Genomic DNA, 7,533 nt, shown 5'->3' on the forward strand with positions numbered 1-7,533 from the left:
AAGGGTTCATGCCACAGCTTCTCTGAGAGTTGCCCATCATTATTTGTAGGAGCTTAGATGTATAATTGTAACCAAACTCCAGTATTAAAAGTATCTCATGTAATTTTTCTTTATTAAAAAAATCTTTGGCATATATTTGATAACACTGCCATTAAGAGGCAAAATGTTTACTACCTTAGATTTAAAAAAAAAACAAACAAACCTTAAACAGAGGACTTGCTTCAAGTTTATTTTAATAGCAGTGATTCAGCTTATTTAAAAGATGAATACTTGCACTAATCCCCTGCTGCTCCAGTCCTGCAGTTTATTGTATCTTGTGACTACATTTTTTTTCCAAATATAGGGTAGATGTAAGCTGCTATTTTTTTAATAATCACTACTATATAGTGTCTTTTACTCTGTTTACAATATCAAGTATTTTTCTTACAATGACAGATGTATATGGCAAACCTTTTTCTGCTCATGTGATTAAAAGTATACTGATAGTGATTTTATTTGTAAATGATAGCATGAGGTTGTGTTTACGCGTATGTGTAGTTGAAAAGGTTGCATCATGTCTTGCATAAGATTCCAAGAGTGTAAATTTATAAAAAGAGAGGTTGTCAAATTTATGTCACAGGCATTTTACTTAAGGAATGGTTTATATTATAGAGCTTTGCAAAGTTATCAGTTTTATAACACTATTTCAATCACAAATAATTTTGTGGCTTATGATTACTAGTCTCTAACATTTTTTTCTGGTTTTTTTTTCCCCCTCCAAGTTAGATATAAATTGATTTAATCGAGACAATGCAGCTTTGACATTTTAACAGTTGCTCTTTAAGCATTGATTTCTGCTATTTCCATGGAATAAACACGGCTTGAAGCAAGTCTGAGTTTGGCTAAGGTAGGGTAGCAATTTGCCAGTGGTAAAGAGAAGTCAACGATACATTCTTTTATATACCCCAGCTGTTATTAGTGAGGAATATAATACTATGATACACAGCATTTAAAGACAACAAAAAGTCATATCCATAAAGGCAGTCATCCATGATGGTTCAGTGCCAGCTATTTTTAAGGTTTTGGAACATATTACAAATGTTTAAGCAATTACCCTGTGAGTTACAGTATGTAGGAAACCTAATATATTGAGTGTCTGGCACTTGAAATATTGCTTTTATTGCTGGAGGTCCATGACTGTGGCTGACCTCTGTCATTAATAAAAAAAATAAAAATAAAAATAAAAAAATTCTGTGCAATAATTTTAAACTGTGCTCCCAGGAATAGACACAAATGTTTTGAGTATGTTTAAGCTGCATTTTTCGTTTAGCAATGCATTTGTCAATTGCACTGAATTTAAATCTGAAAGTCAGAAGTGATTCTTGATAGTACTTTTGTATTTTAATATGAACAGTTTATTCATTTTCATAAAAGTTATTGGATGATTCTTTCAGCCAATCTAAAGAATTGTGGTGGAATTCTGTGACATAGCTGCAAAACCTCACAGCCATGTTTTAGGGTATTGCCATTTTCCTCTTTCTCAATCATCAGCTGTTTTGGTTGTAATTCTAGTTGCTTAAGCATAGTATCACATATTCATAAATAGATAATACAGAGCTTCGGTATCACAGGTCCAGGGTTTTCAGGTGCTTGACACGTAGTCCAGGAACGTCAGATCTGTTGACTTGAATGCTCTGGACACGCAGGCTAAGACCCCCAAACCTAGTGTTAAAATCAGCAGTGCCCACTGTAGTGGAATTAGGCCAGTTTCCACTAGCAAAGGATCTGGCCGATAGATATTTTATTGTTGTCCTTTACTAGCATGCCACAGTGCTGCTCCTGCTCACACCTCTTCTTGCCTCTTGTTTTATACACTGTTAAATGCATGCATGCAAGGTGTGCTAGGTTCTGTGATTATGTGAAGCAAAAAAAAAAAAAAAAAAAGGGAAAAAAAAAAAGAGAACCATGACATTAATTATTATATTGTATAGCACAAAGACCTCGTATTCAATAGAGTGAGGTAGATTATCCAAATTGTTCCTTTAAATTGAATATGCCAAATGTCAGTAAGACCCTAATTTTGTATAAATGTATGCACATGCTTAATTTTACATACCGACTAATTATATTGCGCTTGTTTCCTATGTGTAAAGGCAAACGTGCGTAAGCCTTTGCACACGTTAAAGTTACTATTTTTTCCAGTTCAACAAGTTAATGGGCAAATAGAGGATAAAAGGAAGGGGAAAAACTGGGCTCAGAGTTAGTGACAGAATAAGAAATGAACTGCTCTTGAGTTTGCTTTCTATGCATCGATTTCAGAATCCCGTTTCTCATTTCTGCATAATTAGGTCCAGGTTTTTGTAGAGTTCCTCTTCTCCTATTTTGACTTTTACTTTTTCTGCATTTTTAAATTGATGTAAAGATTCCCAACCAGTGGACTTTTTAGTGTAGTTAAGAGAATATCTAGGTCCTCATAAAAGCTTTTTTAGACTCTTTGTAATGTTGATAAACTCAGTTTATTCTGGGACTACAATTGTGCAGGGTTACTTAGTGTGTCTACGAGACGATTGGAAATCTTCTATGAAACACTAAAAGTGCCTCTTTTTCTGGGTTGGGTGGAGGGAGGTAATAGTTACCAGTCAGAATGACATGGCATTTTGGAGCATGTTTCTTGATTTCATGACACTTTAATGCATCTTGAGAGAAAGGCCAAAGATTTCTACCAATTTTAATTAATTTTCGTTGAAAAAGCACTCCTTTTTCCTTACACTGCTTACCTCATGCTAGGGTATTTAATGGGACGTTGTACCCTTAAAATGTTCTTTGTGTTTAGGAAGAACAGTAGAGGGAATAGGGTGGTTGTGCCAGTTTGCCGACAGAGCAGTCTTAGCAGCCGATGCATTTGATTCTGCTGAATGAAGGAATTTCATTAAAATTGCAAACTGGGCTTTTCAGCTTGTAAATAAAAGGTTGTCTGTTTTTGTCTGTTTAGCAAAGAGGAGCCTTGGGACCCAATTTTCCAATCTTTACTTAATCAGAAAACCCATTTTCTTTCACTTTGCGAGAAAACTTTGCCAGAATAAACATTGGAGGGTTTGGGTCTGTGCGATACCGTACTGCATGCCACCTAGGTATCATGAGCCACATCTCACTTGAGGGAAAAACCTCCCGTTGACTTGAGTAGGAATTTTGCCAGAGCAGGGCCTGCCGGATTTAGCCCAGTATTCCTTTTTCTTTGGCAAGCGTTATATCTTCCAGCTTCCGAAAGTCCCCTAGGGCCTTTCCCCGGCGGGATCGGTTTCACACTCTCCAGAAGTCTGAAGAAAGCAGAAGCAACATTGTGGCATGTTCGAAGCAAATACTGGCTTCGGGAGACAGCAGTAAATCTCCATCAAGCTCCCTGACGTTTTCCCGAGGGAGGGAGCCATGGAGCAGTCTTCACTCCTCCCTCTAGAGCAAGCTCTGAAATACCACGTTCTGTGAAAGTGTGACTGTCTTCACTGTCAGTCTGATCGAAGGCAGACAAAACAACAGGAAAATCTGCCGTTTCTTACAAATTGCAGATTTAGTGTTAATAGTGCTTCAGATCAGTAGTTTTGAGTACATGATTCTCTTTCTCTGCCTTTAAGTTTGAAGCTTGACAATAACTTAAGGCATGTTTTGTTTTGTTTTTTTCTTTTTATTTTTTTAAATAATCATTCATTCTTACTTCATAAYGTTTTTTGACATTTGTGGGTAAATTCAGGAAAACAGTCTGCATGTTGTTGCTAGTCCAGTGTACTTTGCAATCTTGTCCTCAACAGACTGCGGTGTGCAGATCAGTAATTCTAGAATACAGAAGTAATTTTTTTCTCTCTCTCCTGACATTGACATTGTAGTTGTAATGGTTTCATTTGGAGTTACAAATCCTTTGGGTCTAATTCTGTGAGCCTACCTATAGCACTGGATTAAAATGTCTGCATCATTTCTTCAGTTATCCAGTTAAATTACAACTGTTGTAAAAGTGTAAACCAGCCCATGACAGTTTTTTGTACTTGTTTAAAGGACTTTTATTGTTCAGTTTTCATGATTATTGTCTAAAGAAGACTGATATAGATGTTCTATACTGTCCTGGACCATGTTAATTACACTTTATGATGTATTTTGGTTCTACATCACAATGATTTGTCCCCAAGGCCCTTATATCCCTTCTAGGCACATTTTCTGTTGCAGTTTCCCTTTGCATTGTATTGCTTTGACAACTGTAATTTGAATCAGATCTGAAAGAGGTCCAGAATAAAATATATTTTGATATTATCTTGGCTGAATGTTATATAACGGTAACTTTAAATGCTTGGTGCAGGGAATTTACAAGTGATTAGGTTGGGAAAGCCTAGACCGCGGCGTTATTTTTGTGTTTGCTTTGACGCATTGTAAGACAACAGATAAGAAGCAGTTAAGAGTAATACGCTCTGCAGCTGCACGCTCCTTATGAACCCACAGTGGATCCTCTGAGAGCAGTGAAGCTATCCTCAGCCTTCATTTACAGGTATGTGCTTGCTTTACACCAAGTGCTTTCTCACCGGCATCATCTTCTTGTTCCCTGTACGCCTGTGAGAAGAAATGAAGTCTAACTAACGTACGCAGCTACGCTCCAGATGTGTGAAAGACTGCTGGGGGCGGGGGGAAGAGGCTCCTATATGGTTAGGCAGTTTCACTTTAGAGAGATCCGTTCCGATGGAGTGATTCCACTTGGTTACACAAAGGAATGCTATTCCTGTTACTGTATTTCAGGTGCTTGAGGCCGTCTGGAATTGCACGTGAAATGATATGCATYCATCCGTACCTAATGAGGTTTTAATTCCTGTAGAATGGTGGGTCAYGTCGTAATCCACGAGGGGAACCTAGATGGTTTATTTCCAGTGTCACTAGAAGTTTAAGGTGGAATTACTGCTTTGTCATATAGTGCATGTATTTGCTATAAAACATTCAAAAATAATGGTTTTCGATCCTCATTTTACTGTTGAAGTTAATGTAAGTGCATTATAAAAATCAATTTATTTTCATATGTTGAAACTGCTTTTGGAAAGTCATGAACTAATGAATTGAARATAGAGGAGGGACTATATTTAAAAGCCTAAAACCAGTCTTGAATTCCATTCACCTTGCATCTGAGYGCTCATCAGGACTTCTCTGTCGTTGTTTGACTCTCGAGAGTGCAATATTGAAGCAACATAATGTTTTTGAGGCAGATTGTTCATGCTAAATAATGTTGGTACTGTGTTAGTACTAACTAATGGAGAAAGCTTATGCTGCTTGAAATTTCATGAGCGGAAATGCTCTGCTCCGAGTGTGACCACCCTGAGCTGCATGAACCTCAGTGCAGTGGTGGAGTGAGTAGACACTACACTTGCACAGTAGTTATACCAGTTTCTACTACATAAGGAGACAATATCATGGGGGCTCTCTGAATATCCCAGACAGGTTCCTTATGTCATACTRTCTGGGTTGAGGAAAATGGCCAGGACTTTACTAAGCACTGCAGACTCCTGCTGAAGGACTGTGCCACAGAGGCARCTACGTTCTTTAGTGGATGGCCTGTAGAGCATCTTAAGAAGTGTCATAGAGGTCAAATGCTTCTGACTTACTGTTTTCTTGTTTCCATGGATATTTTCTGGCTTGTTGCAGATGATGAGAACACTGATTTGTTACTTCAAGCTAGCTGCATTTTGAGCCCTTTGGATTAATGTGTTCTTGAACTTTTCAAGACTTCTTCACTGATCTGGATGACAGCTCAGAGGTTTAGTGTTTCTGCCCTTTCCCAGCATCAAAGGTCCCTGAATTCTGCTGGGCCTCTGCTCACAGTGATGCTGAGGCAAAGCTGCCAATGACTTCAGTGCAAGCAGACCTAGGCGAACACTTTTCAGAAGAAATGTTGGTAGAGAAAGAGGGTTTCTCTGACAAATATTAAGAATCCATGTATTTAAAGTTATATTTTCCCCATTTCCACTATATTAAACTGCCTATGCAACAAATCTAATGCAACATTTGCTCTTCTTGCATGCTGTCCCAGCTTTGGTAGCAAAAARTTAAGTTTGTAGGCTTCATTCAGACAGCTTGGACCCTGCTTCAAGTGTTTTCTTTGACTAGGACCTCTGAAGGCCTAGGACCAACCCTTTACGAAATGCTAGGCAYGGGGGAACAGGCGAAATGTAGGTTATCTAAATATGGCTGTTGGTTTTCCAAAACCATATTGGSTCTTATGATCTCTTTCTTCCTCACAGAAGCATGATTTGCAATTACAAACGCTACTTGGAGATTAATGTCTGTTAGCTGTTGTATTTTAAGTGCATTGTGGTTTTACACTTTATATATGTTGGGGAAAAAAAATTTAATATAAGAATCATGCATTTCTAATATTTAAATTAGACCCACATGATCTGGCATATCCCTTAATTACTTATAAGTGAATCATTTTATAAGATAGTAAATTATAGCTTCAGGAAAATAGTGAAGAATTGTGCTTAGTTTACTTTTAAAACTATATGAAAGTTTCACATTTCTCTTTATTGCCACATCTCATCTATTTTCAATTTGCTTGAATACTACAGCAAAGTCAGATGCTGATTAAGTGGATAGGAACAAGCTGCTTTCTAGCAGTAAGTAATTTACAGCCAGAAGCCAATTCCCAAGGCAAAGAAATAGGGACGTGGGTAGTTTGTTGCAATTGCTTTGTTTACCATCTCATGCTCAAATTAGTAAATTTGCTGTGTGTGCACTGAATTAAATATTTTATCCAGAATGGAATATTCTAAATATTTTATTCTATGAAATATTCTGTTTCTATTTCACAATAGAAAGTTCAGTTTATGCAGCTAATCGTACAAGAATATAACTTTTATAGAAAGAAAAGCAAAATTAAAGCTTTTTGCACTGCGTGCTTTAAAGTGGGGAAAGTTCCTGTCTGGGAACCATTTGAAATGTCAGTTAAATTAGGGGTGTAGTTTATCATTGTTTCTGGGGCAACCAGTATGCTTCCAAGTTTGGGTTTTAGGTGTGTGATTTCTTATCGAGGGCACTCAAGTGTGAAATACTTGTTGACCCATTTATTTATTTCCTGCCTTATTACTGTTCACTTGACTGGATGGACAGATCAACTCAGTGTTTCCATCAAATGCTCTTTTCRTTGCAGGTAAGTTACGCTTCTGAATTGGGCTAAAAAAAATCTGTGCTGATAGTACTCTGTTGGTTTTAACATCAGACATTATCACCGTTACAACCATTACATGGTTTTCTGCGTCCTTCGCAGCTGGACCACTTTTTACATGCACAGATACAGGAATTAGAGTTCTGCTCATAAGCTTTTCAGTCATTTCACTCCACTCTATTTAGGAGGACTTTTAATAATAATGACCAAATTGAATACTTTTGCTTTTCTGGGTTCTGTTAGAAAATAATGAGGTTATCAAGTAATGAAGGCAGCAAGGGGAAATGACTCTGGAATCACAGGACTAGCAGAGAGCTCAGCAGTCAGCCAGGCCAGCATACGGCCCGTTTCTGACAGACATCTGCTAA

This window comes from Apteryx rowi, unplaced genomic scaffold (genome assembly GCF_003343035.1).
Source record: "Apteryx rowi isolate R43461 unplaced genomic scaffold, aptRow1 scaffold_10, whole genome shotgun sequence".
NCBI classification, from domain to species: Eukaryota; Metazoa; Chordata; class Aves; order Apterygiformes; family Apterygidae; genus Apteryx; species Apteryx rowi.